A 20,612-nucleotide genomic window follows, 5' to 3' on the forward strand; every position below is an offset into this window, starting at 1 on the left:
GATCAGCCCACTGGAAGTTGTCAAAATTTAACTGGAAAAAGACAAATTTAATACTAAGTTCTAATTTTAATCTTTTGCTTAGAAAACAAAGGAAGTTATGCAAGTAAAGCAGACATATTTGTTTGCAAATATGATTCAACTTACCTCTCTTGACTGAAAACCAGGACTTTCTGTCTGAACAGCCTGCCTGATTCCCCGAGGCGGGTCCAGCTGAAACGCCTGAGCACCTGGAGTGGGCTGAGTGGCGCTTCCACTTCACCTGCTCGCGCTAATGAGCAGTTCAGAGGCTTCTCCCTCGGGGGTGAGTCATTCAGGGAGGAGGTGGGTGGTGTGAAAGAGGGTGTCACCTTGTACAAATACCAATTCAATGAAAACAGGCTCACTCGTGGACCTTCTGTCTTTGGTGAATTCTTCTTATAATTTATGGCCTTGTTTGGCCAAAAACAAAAGTGCTGCTGTTATCACTTTTTAAAGTTGATATCAGCAACACGCATGACTAAATCACTGGCAAGGTGGCATAGAACTCAACCTATTTTGGATTCTCTTTCAAAAACCAAAACAAAGCACTCAGGGTAGAAGGAATCTCTATCTGCCCACAGTGGCCGAAGGCTGAGGCACAGACACACCCAAGGAAGTACACTGCCCATAGGAACCAAGATCTCTTAGGAGAGAAAAGTCCTTTGGCACCTTGAGATCAGAACATATGAAAGGAATCTGTTACACAAGTTCTACACATGGAGTATTTTGTAAAACTATCAGAGGAAAATACATTCTGAGATATAAGGGTTCTGATCCTTTTATTATTTTACCTTGTACACAAATGTGAAAAGGATGCTTCCCACTGTTTTCACATCTGAGGGCAGTTTCAAGACAGCTCCTGGAAGCCACAGGCCAGCTGAGCTATAGTCACAGAAGTGACTATAACAAGAACTAGAAAGATTCGGATTGGAAGTCACAAGCAATTGCAATATGCAGTCACTATGAACTGGGACATGACTTCCTTAATGTGCCCTTTATTCTAGGCTAAGGAATTTGAAAATCTAAAATGGAAAATGATTTTTTAAATTATATCTATCCATACATATATACATATACATGTATGTGTGTGTGTGTGTGTTTATTCAGCCCTTTAATGGAATTTTATATATGTAAAATATTTTAGAAATATGTTTTCAATTTCTGTGATGCTCATAAATGTTGGTTACCTTAATGTGCCCTTTATTCTAGGCTAAGGAATTTGAAAATCTAAAATGGAAAATGATTTTTTAAATTATATCTATCCATACATATATACATATACATGTATGTGTGTGTGTGTGTGTTTATTCAGCCCTTTAATGGAATTTTATATATGTAAAATATTTTAGAAATATGTTTTCAATTTCTGTGATGCTCATAAATGTTGGTTAGATTGAGGTTGGATATTAATACTACAGATGGGAAAGTTAAAAAGCCCCAGTATGATGTGGCTGAACTAAAAATATAAATTAGCCCAAATGAAAGGCTAAAAGAGTTTTCAGAGCTGGCTTATAGGGACAAGTAGTAACTTTCATTATAGAATGTTTAAATGTATGTTTTTGTTCTTCATAAAATATAGAACCAGAAAAACTTTTTACCTTGTAATGAAGTAAAATACACTACTCAAAGTACAGTGAAGGCTTTTGAGCTTTTACGCAATTATTTCTGCATGTAATTGAAGGTTTCTTTTATTTTATGGACCAGGAACCCATACCACTAAACCACACCAGTGTCTTTTCATTTAGAACCAAACCTTTGATTCAAAAAAAGAGCTAATTCTAAACACTTGGGAAAAATTCAGACCTACTTATCACTGAGAAGTAATTCAGAAAAAAACAACAAAAAAACAAAAATTAAGAATCTCAGTGTGAAGAGGTCAATCAAGAATGTGCCTGGGTGTGGAGGTGGCAAATAGGTTTGGCCTTGGTTTCACTCTGGACTTCCTTGAATGGGGAAGTCTTGAACATACTTAGAATAACTTGACTTCACCACACCTATTTCATTGTGAGTGTCGGAGTACCTGAGGTCTGTTTGCAGGGGTGGGGAACATCCAGCCTGGGGGCCATGTAAGGCCCATGAAATCATTTGGTCTAGCCCCACCAAGGCCTTAGGGGTGAGTTAATTAAATATTCGACCAAAAATAGCAGGCTAATTGATAATTTCGTATGGCCCACAAATGATCCTATATAATAAAGGCCTAATATGCTAAGTGTCCTGTCGTCCAGTCGGCCGTTCAACAAAATCAAAGCGTAATATGCTAATGATATGCTAAGGCTGCTCAACTGCTCGCTATGACGTGCACTGACCACCAGGGAGCAGACACTCCAACTGGTAGGTTAGCTTGCTGCTGGGGTCTGGCCGATCAGGACTGAGTGAGATGGGCTGGACAAACCCTGGAGCCCTCCTGTGGTCCCTCCCCAGCTGGCCAACTTCCAGTGTCCCTCCCCAGCCCCGATCATGCACCAGTGGGGTCCCTCGGCCTGGCCTTCACCCTCTCACAATCTGGGACCCCTTGGGGGATGTTGGAGAGCTGGTTTCGGCCTTACAGCAGAATGACCGGTTGCTATGACAAGCACTGACCACCAGGGGGCAGATGCTCAATGCAGGAGCTGCCCCCTGGTGGTCAGTGGGCTCCCACAGGGAGAGCAACGCTCAGCCAGAAGCTGGGCTTATGGCTACCGAGCGCAGTGGTGGTAGGAGAAACCTCTCCTGCCTCCGTGACAGTGCTAAGGATGTCTGACTGCTGGCTTAGTCCTGCTCCCTGCGGGCCTAAGCCATCAGTGAGACATCCCCAGAGGGCTCCCAGACTGCAAGAGGGTGCAGGCCAAGCTGAGGTTCTGGGATGGCAAATGTTTTTCTCAGGTGCCAAAGCCAACTGCTTGGTGCTGGCTGCCTAGAGGGATAGGAGGTTTGTAGACAGCTTCGGACTTACCCAGGAGAGTGCCATGGTTTATTAGCAATGTCTGCCACAGGCCTCAGATGGGGGAGTGTTTGCTGACCCTATCTCCCAACACAGGACAGTGCTTTTTCTATGTGTTGTATCCAAAGAAACAATCAGCCAAGATGAGCACTACATAATAATGAAAATTATATTACTACGTAATAATAAAAATAGCAAAATGTATGTAGCGCTTTTAATGTGCCAGGCATTTTTCTAAACACTTTTTATACATTAATTTAATAATTGTTATTAAATGATGGTTTCCTCCTGCTATATTCTGAATGTTTGTGGTTCCTCACACCCTGACAAATTCATCTGTTGAAGTCCTAACCCCCAAAGATGATGGTATTGGGAGCTGAGACCTTTGGGAGGTGGTTAGGTCAAGAGGGTAGAGCCCTTATGGCTAGGGTTAGTGCTTCTATAAAAAGCCCTACAGAGCTCTCTAGCTCCCTCAGCCATGTGAGGGCACAGCAAGAAGGCCCCAGCTATGAATGAGGAAGAGGGCCCTCACACACACATGCTGGCATGCTGATATCAGACCTGCTGCTTCTAGAGTGTGAGAATCAAATTTCTGTTGTTTTTAAACTGCTCAGTCTATGGTATGCTATTATATCTGCTTGAATGGACCAAGATACCTCCTCACCCCCAAAAGATTCCAAAAGTGATGCTAAAATGAAATCTACACTAATAAAAGAGAAACATGGTAATTAGCGTACGACCGCTACCCTTCCCATTGGCTAATCAGCATATCCTTATGCAAATTAACTATCAGCCAAGATGGCGGCAGCAGCCATGCACTGAAGCGAACAGGGAGGCTTGCTTGCTCCAGTGACGGCGGACTCCAACGTTCCCCGCCTGACTTGCCAGCCTCTCAGCTGCAACTCTAAGCAACTATGTTGCAAATATAGAAGCTAAACAAAACCCCAGAAACCTGCATTAGTCAGCCAGGCTTCAGCCAGCCGGACCACAACATTGTATCAAATACAGAAGGTAAAGGCCAGAAACCTGCTTTCAGCAGCGAGGCCTCAGAGCTAAAGCTGGAAAAAAACAGAATAAAAAGAAAAAAAGAAAAAAAGGAGCAGTTGGGAGCTTCAGTCACCCGACAGCCGGAAAACGGCCCTCAGCCCCTCAGCCAGACTGGCCAGGCACCCCAGTGGGGACCCCCACCCTGATCCAGGACACCCTTCAGGGCAAACCAGCCGGCCCCCACCCGTGCACCAGGCCTCTATTCTATATAGTAAAAGTGTAATATGCCTCCCAGCACCGGGATCAGCTGATCAGCGTGACAGGGGGCAGCGCCCAAACCCCCTGATCGCCCTGCGGCTCTGTGTGTGACAGGGGGCGGGGCCACAACCTCCCCATCCGCACTGCTCTGTTCGTGACAGGGGGGAGCTCCTCAACCCCCTGATCAGCCCTGCTCTGTGCTCATAGGGGAAAGCTCTCCAACCCCCTGATCGCCATGCAGTTCTGTGTGTGACAGGGTGCGGCACCCCAAACCCCTGATCAGCCCTGCTCTGTGTGTGACAGGGTAGAGCCATAACCTCTCCATCGGCCCTGCCCTGAGTGTGACAGTGGCGACGCCCCAACCCCCTGATCGGCCCTGCTCTGTGGGTGATATAGGGTGGTGCCCCAACCCCCCTCCACAGGCCTTGCTCTGTGTGTGACGGGGTAGAGCCATAACCTCCCCATTGGCCCTGCCCTGAGTGTGACAGGGTGCAGCGCCCCAACCCCCTGATCCGCCCTGCTCTGTGTGTGACAGGGTACGGAGCCCCAACCCCCCTGATGGGCCCTGCTCTGTGAGTGACAGGGGGCAGCGCCCCAAACCCCTGAACGGCCCTGCTCTGTGAGTGACAGGGGGTGGCGCCTCAACCTCCCCATCGACCCTGCCTTGAGTGTGACAGGGGGCAGTGCCCCAACCCCCCAATCGGCCCTACCCTGAGTGTGACCGAGGGTGGCATCGCAACCTCCTGATCCGCCCTGCTCTGTGCATGACAGGGAGCGGCGCCCCAACTCCCCAATCAGCCCTGCTCTGAGCCTGACCAGGGGCTGCACCTAGGGATTGGGCGTGCCCTCTGCCACCTGGGAGCAGGCCTAAGCCAGCAGGTCGTTATCTCCCAAGGGGTCCCAGACTGCGAGAGGGCACAGGCCGGGCTGGGCCCCCCCCCCCCCCCCGAGTGCACAAATTTTTGTGTACCGGGCCTCTATTCTTATCTAATAAAAGAGAAACATGCAAACTGACCGTACCTCTGCTACACCCACCAGCCACGCCCACCAGCCAATCAGGAGTGACTATGCAAATAAACCCAACCAAGATGGTGGTAGCCACAGAGGTGGAGCAAACAGGAGGCTTGGGTTGCCCCTGGCAATGGAGGAAGCCAAGTTTCCCGCCTGCCCTGGCCAGCTGTGGGCTCTGCTCAAGTCTACAAAGTTTCAATTATAGAAGATAAATAAATCCCAGATACCTGCTTCCAGCTACTGTGGCCTCCGCTCAAGGAGGGTCTGGGAGCCTGGGTTGCCCTGGGCCATGGGAGCCAGCAAACAGCCATTAGCCATTCAACCAGGCTGGCCACGTCCCCCAGCGTGGACACCCACCCTGAAGGGGGTGTGGCCAGCCTAAAAATGGCCCTCAGTCCCTCACCTAGGCTGGCCAGGCACCCCAGCAGGTTCCCCCGCCCTGAAGGGGGTGTGGCCAGCTTGAAAACAGCCCTCAGCCCCTCACCCAGGCTGGCCACACACCCCCAGTGGGGACCCTCACCCCATGATGGTGTGGCCAGCCTGCAAACTGCCACAGGCCCCTCACCCAGGCTGCCCCATGCCCCAAGGGAACCCCCACTCTGATCCAGGACACCCTTCAGGGCAAACCAGCTGGCCCCCACCTGTGCACCAGGCCTCTATCTATACTAATAAAAGGGTAATATGCTAATTAGACTGAGAGACCTTCCAGGAGACCTTCCGGACATTCTTCTGGACAAAGCCATGGTGGCGGGGCCCAGATAGAGGCAGTTAGAGGCTAAAAGGGGAGGGCAGTTGTGGGTGATCAGGCTGGTGGGGGGCGGGGCCGTTGGGGGCAAGCAGGCCATCAGTGGGGGTCAGTTGGAGGCGATCAGGACAGTGGGTGGTGACAGTTTGGAGTGAGCAGGCCAGCAGGGGGGCAGTTGGGGGTGAGCAGGCCAGTGGGGAGGGAAGGTGGGGGTGAGCAGGCCAGCAGGGGGGGGCAGTTGGGGGTGATCAGGCTGGTGGCGGGGGGCAGTTGGGGGCAAGCAGGCTGGCAGGCAGAGTGGTTAGGGACAATCAGGCAAGCAGGCAGGCAGGCAGGTGAGCGGTTAGGAGCCAGCAGTCCTGGATTGTGAGAGGGATGTTCGACTGCCAGTTTAGGCCCGATCCCTGTAAACCTGAAGTAGGACATCCTTCGAGGGGTCCCAGATTGGAGAGGGTGCGGGCTGGGCTGAGGAACACCCCCTCCCCCATGCACGAATTTCATGCACCGGGTCACTTAGTTATATATATAATAGAACAAATCAGCATCTCTAATCTATTATGCTGGGACTTTCTGGGGTTGAAAGATAGACGGTCCCCAATCTCCCTCCCAGGTGGAGAAAGTAAATGTTATGTGCATGTTAAAACAAGAGACTTATCATTATGGTGATAATTACAGAACCAGTTTCTCTTTGGCTTGGAGTGGACAGAGGTCAGTGCTGCAGGAGCTGGTGCATTGCTTCATCCACTTCGATGGCACCACCGTGATGCAGGTGTGGAGCACAGCAGAGAGCCCTCAGGAGCCTGACACCCATTTTCTGTGCAGACCCACTATTCACTATGGCAAAGCTCTTATCCCTTATGCCCAGGTCTTCCTTGGTGCCATAAGACCAATGAGTCAATCTCTTTATCAACTGGACAGATCACAATGACGATGTCAGGTGTTTTAAACCAGGACTCCGAGCCTGTGCTCCAATAGAGGACATAACAAGGGACCAATAAGTCAGGCCAGAGTTCCTAAGTGAGGCTTTCTGACTCTTCTTCATGCTTCAAACCAGCAACTACTCTTGCCCAAAGAAACCAGCAGAGATTAGGCGTGGCAGATGATAATGATAACAGTAACAACACAACAATAGTTTTAGTAGGTGCCAATCAGTACTAAGTGCTCTACATGTAGTATTTCATTTGATCCTCACAAAAGCCCTACAATATAGGAACTGCTGTTATATCCATGATAGAGATAAAAAACCAAAAGCCCAAGGTCAAATAACTAGGAAATAGATGCGTCTAAAATCCCAGGCTAAACAGGCTGACTTTGAGCCCACATTCTTGGGTATGAGGCTCCAAAGTGCCAGAAAAGAGCACAGGCACTTGGGCCAGGAGACTGTGGCCAGACTACTAGGTGACAGAAAAGTGCAGTGGCTTCTGGCAGGAAATGTATGTATATATGCATGGATGTATGCACCTATACACTCACAGCACCAACAATAATATACCACAGCCCACATACATTAAATCACAATGTCAGACCACAGAATGACCAGGAATCACTTCAGAATTTAGGGCCCTTGAATGATAGTGTAAATCTAACTACTAGTGGGGTTTTTTTCTTCCTTTTTAAATAGACTACATTTAGAACAGTTTTAAGTTCACAGCAAAATGAAGAGGTACAGAGAGTTCCTATATACTCCTGCCCTTATACATGCAGAGCCTCCTCTATTATCAACATCTCCCACCAGAGTGGTACATTTGTCACAACTGATGAACCTACATTGACACATCATAATCACCCAATGTCCCTAATTTGCATTAGGGTATCACTCTTGGTGCTGTACATTTTAGGGGTTTTGATGAATGTATAATGACATGTATCTGCCATTGTACTATCATGCAGAATAGTTTCACAGTCTTAAAAATCCTCTGCGCTCTGCCTAGTCATCCCTCTCTACCACAGAGCCCCTGGCAACTATTGACTATTTTTACTGTCTACACAATTTTGTCTTTTCCAAAATGTCATATAGTTGGAATCACAGCATGTAGCCTTTTCAGATTGGTTTCTTTCGCTTAATAATATGCATTTAAGTTTTCTATATGTCTTTCATGGCTTGATAACTCCTTTTTTTTTTTTAGCAATGAATAATACTTCATTGTCTTGGTATATCACAGTTTATTTATTCATTCACTTAATGAAGCCAACTTGGCTGCTACCAAGTGTTGGCAATGTTTATAAAGTTTCTCTAATCATCCAAAGGCAGTTTTGTGTTGTTGTTTTTTTAATCCTCACACATGCGCCTGGATTGCCTGGGTATGTGTCAGGAATCAAACTTGCAACCCTTTGGTGTATGGGACAACACTCTAACCACCGAACCATACTGGCCAGGGCATATGCAGGTTTTAAAATATTATTTACACAATATTTTGAATCAGTCATTTATTTATATTTTTCAGAAATTAAAAGTATAAAAAGGAATACAATGAAAAGCCTTTCTCTCCCTCCAAATAAAAAGTAGTTATTAGTTTCATCTGGGTCCTTTCAGATATATATATATATAATACAAATGTAAGATATAGATATTTCCTCCATTTTTTACACTATTGTTTGTGTATTACACTGTTCTGAATCGTGCTTTATTCCTTTAACATTATATCCTGAAGACCTTTCTATATTGTAATTTTCACAGCTGCTTAGCATTCCACAATATGAATTATTCCATAATCTATTTCATCAATATTAGTGGACATTTCCATCATTTCCAAGCTTTTGCTAACAAACAATGCTAAAGTGAATAACACTGTACACAAATCTTTGGCACATGTTTGTACTGTATATGACTGTAGGATTAATTTTTAGAGATGTAATTGCTGGATCTAAGGATTAGTACATTTTAACTTTGGTAGATAAATGTTACCAGATTGTCCTCTGTAATGGATTTACCAACTTATCCCTCTTACTCTATTTAGCTTCTTTCATTATTTGTTCATTTAAGATATTAGGCACTCAGTATGCTTCTAGTACTGTTTCAGTTCCAAGGGATAGAAAAATTAGTGAGACCTAGTACTTGCTCTCCAAGAGTTCACCATGTTTGGGGAGACAGACATTGGATTAAATAGCTATACTACACCAGAAGTCATGCAGAGCAATTTTCAATGCTGGGTATGGTATAGCAGAGAGACTGAAGAAGTCTACCTGAACCTGGGAGGTGATGTTGACCGACTTTAAGGTTGAGTGGCAGTAATTAGATGGTCAAGTGGAAAAAGAGTCACTCATCCACTCTGTCTTCCCAGATCTTCTTCTTAATGTCTCCCAGATTTCTGTTCTTCTTATGGATATAGTTCACAGTTTGGCAATCTGAGCAATCATTAATCACTCCAATTAGTGAGAGAAGTAGGAGCAGAGCTATAATTGGGTAAACAGGACTCACAGCCAAACTCTCCTTAATAGTGCCAACACTGAGAAACCCTGCTTGAAAGCTTTTCTACTCATTCCTACCCACCAAACCCAGCATTTTTGCAGCCCAGCAATACTCAGGGGGCTTAAAATTTCCTAGTCTCATGGTCTTCTTTAGAGAAACATGCGATACACTACAGATTACTGCAAGCCTCCTGGCCACAGGCTGAAATAAACCATTTCACAAAGATTGGAAGAATCATTCTTTCTTCCATTGAAAAACTTAGACTCACAAATCTAATCTTATAATCAAAATCTTACTTTTATATCTAGATTGTTATTTTGTAATTTCATGACCATCATTTCTGATTTTTTCAATTTGCAGTCAATTCATCCACTTTGCACTAGTCTCTTCATCGCTAAATATTCCGTAGTATTATATCATAAGCCCCTTGAGATTAGAGACCAGGCCTTCAAATTTGTCTTTATTCTAAATACATAGAACAGTTTTTGACTCATAATAGCATTCAGTAATTGTTCATTGAATGAAGGAGTGAGGATCATAAACAGTAAGTATGAATACACAAAGGGTATCCACTGTTTTCCAAAAATTTGGATTATCTGCTTTATAAATCTGATTTTCTTATCAGACAATTCTATCTCTGGCTAAATTATAGACTATAATACGCTCAAGACTATAAAATTAGCTCTTCAACTCACTTGTAACACTGTTCTCTTAAAACAATAGAAGGTTTCTCTAGGTTATATAGAGATTGCTCAAATAATAATTACCATAGCTGAATTTATTGCCCAAGGTTGGAACCTCCTCCCTCACTCTCTTCACATCCACATCCAATTAAATGGTCACTAGCCTACCACTGCCAATTCTATCTTCCAATTCAGTCTAACGCTTACCTTCCCGTTGACTCTCACCACCCCTGCTTTGGTTCCAACCCAATCATCTCGAGGGAATATTACTTTAATGACCTGCTTATTGGGCTCTTCCCTGTTCACATCTTTCCTCCTTCAGGCTATAAAGATCAGAGATAAGCTCCAAAAAACTCAGTTGATAGGAACCCACTAATAATGGCCGTTCAACAGGGAAGACCCACAGCACCCAAAATGATAATACCTAGAAATCTGCAGTTTATTATAGGAAAGAGATGCAATGTAGCAATCACATTAAAGATAAGCGTCACAGCTAAGGCTGTCTCATAGTAACAGGTCAGAGGGGACACTTGCAAGCTCCCTGGAAGTTATCTTCTTCCTGGAAGCATCTTTATAGGATCCACTTGTTCAGACCAAGAACCACAGGATCCACTTGTTCAGACCAAGAACCACTGAATTCATAAGGAAAAAATGCACAAAAAAGGAAGGAAGGAAGGAAGGAAGGAAGGGAGGAAGGGAGGAAGGAGAGAAAGAGAGAGAGAGAGAGAGAGAGAGAGAGAGAGAGAGAGAGAGAGAACCAAAAGGAAATTGTGGAGAAAGTCTATAATATTCTGTACCTTTCAATTGGTAGAAAAATGTCTAAATCATGCACTCATGCACCTAACCCCCAAATCAAGCAAATTAAAGTTTTTCACTTCATGGAAAATAAATAAATAAATAAGAACACTGACTTGTGAAGAGAACACCCAAAGGGATCTCAGTTGGAATTCCTTACACCATGCTAGTCACATAGGCACATTCCTGCTAGGTGACGAGGCCTTCTGATGTCTGTCCCTAAAGAATGCTGCCAAGCCATCCTGAAACTCAGAGGTGCATGGTTACTATTCCTCAGTGTTCTCTATAATTTTGTGTATTTTTACAATTTAAAAAGCTAAACATTTTGTTAAGTAACCAAAAGTTCAAAATGCATGCAATTATTTGATTTAGTGAATTAAAAAAAAAATCTATGCTCTTAAAAATAAGTGACATTTTTAGGATTGCGGCTAAAATTTGATATTTTAAAAATCATAAAATGCTAGAAACACATGCAATATTTTAAACAGTTGTTTTCTACATTCCAATTATGAGTAAGATAAACAATATTAACTTAATAGGCATGTTTTCAAAATATCACTGGTTGCTTGAGTATTGGTTACCAGCTAAGTCTTAGGGGAAACATACATAAGCTGTACATATAAGCAAACATATATACATACCTTCATATACATGCATACCTCCATATATTCATATTCACACATGTAATACATATATTTATGCATGCATCTCATATATATTAGATTTACACACATAGAGCACATGTATATTAGATTTATATATACCTATCAATAGCTCTACCTGTACTTATCTCCCCTATTAGAATGTAAATGTCTTTTCCCAGCCAGCATGCTCAGTGGTTAGAGTGTCAGCCTGCACATGGAAGGGTCATGGGTTCAATTCCCGGTAAAGGACACATACTTGGTTTGCAGGTTCAATCTTGGCCCCAGTCAGGGCTCGTGCAGGAGCAACCATTCAATGTGCCTTTCTCACATTGATGTTTCTCTCTCTCTCTCTCTCTCTCTCTCACCCCCTAGCTGCCCCCCTTTCCACTTTCTCTAAAAATCAATGGAATAATAATCCTTGGGTAAGGTTTAACAAAAAAGAAAAATGTAAACATCTTTAGGGCAGGAGCCCAAGTGTCTACACTGGGCCTGATCTAGCCAGTTCTCAATGATAATTTCTTTTCTCTCTCTTTTTTTTTTTTAAAAAAAGGAGCTTTTCATTTTCCATTTATTTATTTTTTTATTGATTTTAGAGATAGAGGAAGGGGAAGGGAGAGAAACATCGATGCGAGAGAGAAAAATCAACTGGTTGCCTCTCTTACCCACCCCAACCAGGGATGGAACCCACAACCTGGCATGTGCCCTGACCAGGAATCAAACCAATGACCTTTCAGTGCACTGGAGACTCTCAACCATGTGAGCAACAATGGCCAGGTCTCAGTGATTGTTTCTTAATTGAACATACTCACATTACCATGTGGCACATGGGAACAGGGACTGGAAGACACCTGACAAGAAAATGAAATCATCAGACCCTTTCTTCTCTTGCATCTACCTTCTCGGTATCTCAGCCTTTGATAGACGCCTTCATGCCTATGACTCTATTGTCATTTACCTCTTACACATTCTGACTGACTGAATCTCTCCCAAATTGTGTCTCTCCACACATAATGTCTGAAGAGCCCCCACTGACCATAACTTCAGCCTCTCCCACTCATTTCCTGCACCCATTCCTCCCACCCACTTCCTCCCCCTCTCACAGTCCTTCTCACAATTCATCTCAAAATGGTCTTCCATTTCTTTCACTTTGTATAAGCAAAGTGTAAATCCTGCAAAAGAGAGCAGAGGTTCTAGAAAAAGTTTAATTTCCAAACATTATTTAAACTAATGGATTAGCCTTTACTGAAACAAAATTTATAACATTAATGATGTCCCTAAAAAACAGTGATTTTTAAATTCTTTGGAGTTGATGTGCATTATTATCACTTTGACTTCACAATTCCCCCTGCCAACACTCCAGTACTCTCCATAAAAAATTATATATGTTTATACATTCAGATGTCTACCATAAAAACACATCTTGACTTTCACCAGTTCTAACGCTAATGCCTAAAGAAGAAGAAAGAAATAAAGAATAAAGAAAGTGAGGAAAGTTTCAACTAACAAACCAGTCAAATCCTTAAGACATACTAAAAAGTAATCGAAAGACTCAACTAAATTCATTTTTATACATAAAAGGCACTACTAACCTATAATTCCAAAGTCAATACTGTTTAAAATATTAGTTACTTTTTAAAAAAACGCATCGTATAGAACATTTCCTCCCAATTAGAGAAACCATCAAGATCCTTGTTCACAAACCCTACATTAGCCAATAAAATATGACAGTCCTTGGCTCTGAGCACAGAAAGAAACCAAGATTGATATGGTAGCATCAAACAGAATAAAAATGTTATAAAATAAAAAATATAAAGCCTTTTATTAACATAACTGATACAACTCAGAATCAACCCTCCTCTTTGTTCTTTTTCCTTATGGCCACAGGTTAGCAATCCTTTCCTTAAAGGGCCAGATAGTAAATATTTTATTTTAGGCTTTGTGAGCAATGTCCAAAAACTCACCTCTGCTGTTGTAGCATAAAGCAGCCATAGACAATATGGTAAAGAATGAGCAGGGGAAGAATGGTCTGGAGTGGCTGGAGCTGGCAGTGCTGGGCCAGTCTCTGATCTGTGCAACTAACCCTATGGGGGAAAAAGCAAAACAAAACAAAACAAACAAACAAAAAACATGCCTCTTATTGTGTCTCCTCTCCCTGTGGAGAGGGAATGCTAAAAAGGTCATAAAGTTGAAACCTCACTTTCAAAACAAAAATACTGAGGTTCTGAATGGTCAGGTGACTTGCCAAAGACCCCACAAGTTCATCTGTGTGGCAGTCAGAACAGAGCCCATTCAAAATGATGGAACACTTCTTGACCACTTACCATGCCTGGTAAGCTTAGAAGCACTTACACCTTATCTGATTTCATCGTAACAACTTTCTAAAGTGACACTGACATCTTCATTTCACAAATGAAGAAACTGAGATTCAGAGAGGTTAAGCAACATGCTTCGAGTTTCACAGCAGGCGCATGGTAGAGAAGGAGTCAGGGTTTTTAACCCTCTGCTACTGGCTGCGGCTCCTCCTGCTGCCGCTGTTGTAACATGCCTGCCATTCCACCCTCCACTGCTACTATCCCATGATCCCCTCGAGGAAAAGCCTTCTCATTTTAGTCTGTATATTGTCTGTCCTTGGAAGCCAACAGTAGACTTCCCACTGTTGGATCTGACCTAAGGTGTCATGGTTAGGAATTTCTCCCCCAGAAGTGCTCGCATAACCTGACTTGTCAATCCAGTCTAACTGTAATTCTGCAACACAGAAACAGGGAGTGGACCTTGCCTTCACACACCCACGGCCAACCCCACGTAGAAAGGCTGAGAATGGAAGTGTTTGGTGTTTGCTTCTGCAACACCAATCCCAGAAGCCCCACCTAGGTGTCCCTCCTACTCTGTTAGCTGCTTGGAGCAACTCTGGGGCTCACTCCAGTGTCTGTCACCAGGCATCCAGGGAAGGCCTCAGACAAGCTGGACTGTAATTCCCTTTTGTCTCACAGCTAAAATGTGTGATTCTTTTAGGAAGTCCGGCCTTTCTGGCACCCCTAACATTGTACTACATCAGCATCCACCCACTCTATCCTCTTTGTTTATTCATAAGCTCTGTGGAAAAAGTAGGTGTAGAAAATGTAGGAAGAAATAAAGAGACATTCAGTGCACACTTCTTATCTGAATAAATGTATTTCCTCCTGAAGGTTTGGAAAGTGTCACACCATTAAAAGGAAAAGCCATCACAGATGGCAAGCTCTGAGCTGAAAAAGAAAAAGTTTTATAAATTGATGTGTTCATGTCAGAGAATTCAGTATTAATCTTTATGGATCCTATGCATGAATGTACGCCACCATTACTTGTCCATTTACTTAAGAAGTTATGTGGTCTGCCCACTTTTATTTCCATCTTAGACTGTAGGAAAGGGCATCTATAAAGTGCATGATCCTCAGATTACTGAAACCTAGAAGTATACACTGAGAGGCCAGATTATTATGACCACCCCATCAGTACTTCATTGACACTTCCAAAAATACTGACTATTGAAAACTTCCTAAGCAAATACTCTCAAGGTTTTATTATTATTATTATTTGCATAACTAATTCACTTCATTGTACTGATGGGGTGGTCATAATAATCTGGCCACTCAGATTCCTTCTCTGCCTTTCCTTTCCCAACCAAGCCCATTTGCCTCTGTTAAAATAGATAGGTTCAAATGGGAGCCAACTTCTATCTTGCAGCAAGGTCTAATAAAGCTCCTCCATAGTGTCTGTTGTCCTTTACTCTTTCATCCAAATCCGTATTTCTCCAACAGTAACGGAGAAAAAAAATCTGGAGTCAAATTAGGTGAGACAGCCCATAGGAATCTCCAATAAAGTAGGACAAGACTGGGATAGTAAAGCAATGGGTCATATCATCAAAACAGCTGTATTACTAGCAAATGCCTTCCTTTTCCTTTCACTCACCCAGCAGAGTCCATGGCAGAAACAGTGCGGATGGGTTTCTTTCAGGGACTTCCTGGGTTAACTACAAAGATTAGAAGGAAAGAAAGCCAACGTATTTCACATAACCATATAATTTGTCAAGATAGCAGAGGCAAATCAAGAAATGTTAAAAAATTATGTCGTTGAAGTCATTTACTGAAGGTAAACAGAGCTATTTTAAAATAACTAAAAAATTTTACCACCAAGAGGATCTCACTGGAGCACTTCAGATACCTCTGGGCAAATGCCTAACCACAGTAAACAAACCCTAATGTCCTACCTGAAGTTTCCACAGCCGTGTGCGTGGCTGGCAGCTTCCTGGGTCTCCCAGGGAAGGTATGCAGCCCGCCCTGTGGGCTGACCCACCCTGCACAGCCAAAGCTGACAGGGCCTGAGCAAATACACTGGCAAAGGCAAAAGCAGAGGAATTTGGCAGCTCTGCCTTCCTCAGAAGGTGTGGCATAAAGAGCAAGTCCCTCAGCCAGGGGCGATGGATTATCTACAGCCTCTCTACAGGAAAGTACCACTAAATTGTCTTTATCCAGAAATCCACATTCACATTAAAACACCCGTAGCTTTGCTTTCCTTCCCTACTGACATCTTTAAACTATTGAAACAAAATTCAAAACAGAACAAAACTTACTCTGGCAAATGTACTGAACCAAGTACATGGTGGAACTAATACAGGATCTTTTACATAAATATCATATCTACTCCCCTTCATGGAACACCAGAGACAGCTCCTGACATTCGGGGTGCATTGTGGAAACCCAGTAAGGATGACGCAAGTACCTCTAACATCCCACGGGGAATGATAGGCTTCAGGCCCAGAACAGGCCCTCCTCTATAGGGACCATTTCCAGTCCTAAAGGGCACTATGTGTATAGGGAGATAATAATGTCTCTAACTATACCCTTGTTTCCACAGGCCACATCAATCACGGAAAATGCCAAAGACTTGAGAGGAGTTTGGTTCCAGCCCCTATCTTATCTCAAGGATTCCTATTAGACGCAACATGAAGTCAGTCACTATCCTTACAGTTTTGTTGTGTTTCTGCTTACTTTGGACACAATCCAATGTTGGGTCATAAAGGTACTCTGTTGGCCTGCATGTGGGTAAAACTCCTTCTCTAATGGAGGGGAGGAATCTTATGCTGAGTGAGGAATCAGGGAGACTGAAGAGGTAAGCTGAGTTGTCACTCTGAGCAAAGGGCTGAGTCTCCTGTTATTTCTCAATGGGAGTCAATTGTCATGGTCCTGTGAATCACTGGTGACCTAACTATGACCCTCTTGAAAAAACATCGGGTGGGTGGAGCACTGAAGTGTTTTTTTGTTGTTGTTGTTATTTTGTTTTTTTCAATAAGGAAGACTGACTTACCATAGGTAGGGGTAAATGAAACAATAAGCCAGTTCCTGGAGACCAAAAAAACAAACTAATAGACAATAAGGAAGTCCGGATGTAACTGGACAACCAAGGAATCCAGGCTGCCTGTCACTGTTTCAGCCAATTAAGCGGAGACAGGGGTGAATCATATATGAGCATTTATTCCAATAATGCCGGCAGCATGGGAGAGCAGCAGATCATCCACAAAAATCTGCTCTGCCTCTCCCATAAGCCAGCTGCTTATATTTGATAGAAGGTCAAAAATTATGTGGGAAAGTAGGAATTACAGGTATGAGAAAGTAGGCACTGGATAATCATTGCAGGTTACAAGTCATGCAGTCTGGGGAGGGGGGGGGGGCGCATATAAAGAGCAAGCACCTCCAGGACTAGATTGTTTCAGCCAGGAGGCTGTAAATCTTTCCATAATAATAGGCAACTCTCAGGACAGGAGGATGGACTGCATTCTGATGTTAGCTACCATGTCCCAGGGCATACAACTCTCAGCCAGGTTAGAATGTGCTTTCTCTAATCAGAACAGAACAATCATAGTTAACAGAGCATGATTGATATTTCTTATAATTCTAGCTGGTCCCCAATATTCTATTTCTGCCCCTAAGATTTCCCACTGCTATTTCTATCATCTCATATCTATGAGATTAGTTTTAGCCGAAAAGTCTCATCCTGCTGGACTTCCTTTGCTTTTGTCTTGAAAGAAGGTCATGGGGATGGAAAACAGGGAATGCAGGATCTAAAAAGAGGAAGACATTGAATAAGCAGTAAGCAATCAGTCTACAAAAATAAACAGGGGAAAAATCAAGCCTGATTCTCTAGAACTGCTTCCCTGACCTGGCTCAGTTCTTGATTTATACCATGTACACACCTGGAAGTGGCATTCAGGGCTTTTACCATGCTACAAGCCAGCCCAGTCACTTCTGCATTAAGGGAACCTACAATTACCAGCATAACATAAGTGGTTAAAGCAATACATTCAGCAGGGCTCCACAGGTGATCGTTTTGCAGTCAGTGAGAAGGTCTCTTTTGGTTCGGACCCTCTGTGTTTCTGGGGAACAAGGCCCCCTGGTGAAGTTGGCAGGGATATATGAATAAACAGTTACCCCACATATCAGAAACCAATCAGCCAGCAGCTTAGTATGTCTATTACTATAAGGGAGGGTGGAATTATCAGAAGAGTTTATATCGTAGTTATTAGAAACTTAAAGACTAGAACACCCAGTAAAAGTCAGACAGTCACATAGGAAGCTACTACAGCAACCTTTAGAGAAAACATTCCTGCATCCTTTTCCCAGACAGTGTGTCCCAACACACAAAGGTCTTCATATGTGACTTTCCTCCCAAAATGAATAGAATGATTTTAATTCTATATATTAGTAATAGGTGCCCCAACTCCTACTTGGCAAGATGTAAAAGTCTGTTCTACATGGGTTCCTCCCTTGCCAGCTTCAGAGCAGCTGGAGTGGTGAGAAGCTCGTCTCAGAGTCCTGTCCATTTCTCCTCCGGTTGGCCCATCATCCTTGCTCTGCTCATGTCTGTCTAACTGCCTACCACATCCCCTCAAGGATCTTGGCACTGAATTCTTTCAGAGAAAAGGGGTGTAGGGTCGCTTCCATAATTGCTTCATATTGAGGAGGGATGAAGTTTTCTTTCAGAGCCAAGAGATCCTTATAGTAATGGACGTACTAAGGGCCAATGGAAGGAGTCTAGAGGTGGTCTTCCCTGAGTACGAGTAGGGCTTGTAACCTGGTGGAGACAAACTGTGTTATAACTTTTAGTATTATTGGGGTAAAAGCTAGAGATAAATCCAGGATCCATTTCAATTCATAAATGAAAAATAAAGCTTTGAACCTAATATTCACAACTGTGCATTATACTCTACTGAAACACAATTTCCCCCCTAAAATCACCCTCATTTTTATTAAGGAGCCAAATTAAGACCAACTTATTTACTGTTTTAAGTCTAGTTTCATTTGCATGAATACAATAAGAACAGCAATTGATCATATAGGCTTTTATAAAAAATCTACTTTGCTGGAATCTCATGATTGAGCTTTAATTAGCCCCTCAGGGCAAAGAAGCTAGCCACTTAGTTGCCATCATGTTTTCCTGCAATACCTATAGATTTCAGTGAATTCCTCACATTCTTGAGGTTCCTTCCTTGCCATCTCTCAGGAAAGCAACTTTCATTCCTTACTTGGAAAGACTGCCATGAACCACTGACCAAGCAAGGTACCAGGCTATTTCTCCAAGGCACTCTTACTGGCTTCAAAGTCAGTCTTCATTCTTTAAAACTTTCTGGCAACATCCAGAGTCCAGGCATGTCTCTTTCAGACATGACATTTCAGTCAAAGTCTTGGTTAATAAAAACCATAATCAGAAACTGATCTTATTGAATTCATACAAAGGAATGTCTTGCCATGACTCACTTATTAAGAATTGTCAAATTCTGGGGGGATCGGGTAGGGAGAAAAATACATAATTTACTGAATTGTTTTAAGAAAAGAAATGTTTCCTTATGTCTGAAAAACAAAAATTAAAAATCAGCAATACTTTCAACAAAAGTAGAAAAACTATATAATTATTTTCAGTTCATTCAGTCCCATAATCAATTTTTGTTTCTCTGATTTGACTCACCAGTACTTCTATAAATCCAGATAAATTTATAGACTCCTAGAGATTTTTGCATCTATTTTAATAATATGCATATATAAATACTAGAGGCCCGGTGCATGAATTCACTGGGCTGATTGGGGGTGGGGCTGGCTGGGAGGAGGGGCTTCAGGCAGTTGGCCTGCTGGCCCTGCCCTGTGGTTGAACTCCCAGTTGAACTCCCGGTCAAACTCCTGGTCAAGGGGACAATTTGCATATTAGCCTTTTATTATATAGGATAATATAGTTATTGTTTCTTTATTTGACAAAGCTTCCCATGTACCTTAAGTATAAAATTTTCCTTCATAAGGAGAGAATACAAATCCTTAAGGCATTCTAGGGCTTATTGAAATGACCAAAAGCCAATTCTAGGTCAAAAAAGTTTCTTAAAATTCAAACCCTGGGCAGGTTGTCAAACTTATTTTACCAAAAGATTATATATCATCCTTATTATTATGAAGCAGTATTAGATTAGTCATTCAAAGTGACAAAAGGGTATTCAACACAAACATGGGCTAGCAAAACTTCAGCTCCCGCAATTAAGAAGACAGCCTTTTTAAGTAATCAAATACCTGATTAATATAACATAATATATAATCATTTTAATAATTTATAGAACTTTTGCTTCCTGGGAAAAAACAGGAAAGACCTTTTCCCCTTTTAACAGACTAGAAAAGACTAAACAAATTCTGCATTAGCTTACTTTAGTTTTATTTATCTAATTAAATTTATTATTCAGATTACCTATAATTTTCTTTTAAGATTTCTCTTCACAACCTTTCAACTTTCATAAACCTTCTTACCCATTTAGAAATAACCAGCTTTAGAACTCACTTTCTTTTTTCCTTTAAAATGCATCTCCATGCCTCATGCTTTCTATTACCCAAACTATACAATTTCTTTTCACTTGGTTAGAATTCTTAACTCTTAGAAATCTTAATTTTTAGGCGATCACTAAAAAGTAAGCAGTTAGCATTCTTTAGATTGGCAAATACATTTATACTTTTGAGAGACATATTTCTAATAAAAAACATTCACTAATAGTTCCAAGTCTTTTCTAACTTTTCTGTAATAAAAGGTCAAAAGTAGATAAACTCAAATAAATTAATATTTCAGTATCCTGTTATTTTAA

At 42.5% G+C, this 20,612-nt stretch overlaps 1 protein-coding gene across 2 annotated transcripts in view; it reads right to left on the reverse strand.

Moving 5' to 3' along the window:
* The window catches only part of SCEL (sciellin), a 105,301-nt gene extending 105,000 nt beyond the window's left edge, over nt 1–301 (reverse strand). For both annotated transcript variants that reach the window (XR_002828562.1, XM_014453517.2), the window contains exon 1: nt 145–301. The gene's annotated coding sequence lies outside the window, so the exon portion shown is untranslated. The remainder of the gene's footprint in view (nt 1–144) is intronic.
* Nucleotides 302–20,612: the final 20,311 nt, after the last annotated feature.

Source organism: Myotis lucifugus, unplaced genomic scaffold (assembly GCF_000147115.1).
Source record: "Myotis lucifugus unplaced genomic scaffold, Myoluc2.0 scaffold_24, whole genome shotgun sequence".
NCBI classification, from domain to species: Eukaryota; Metazoa; Chordata; class Mammalia; order Chiroptera; family Vespertilionidae; genus Myotis; species Myotis lucifugus.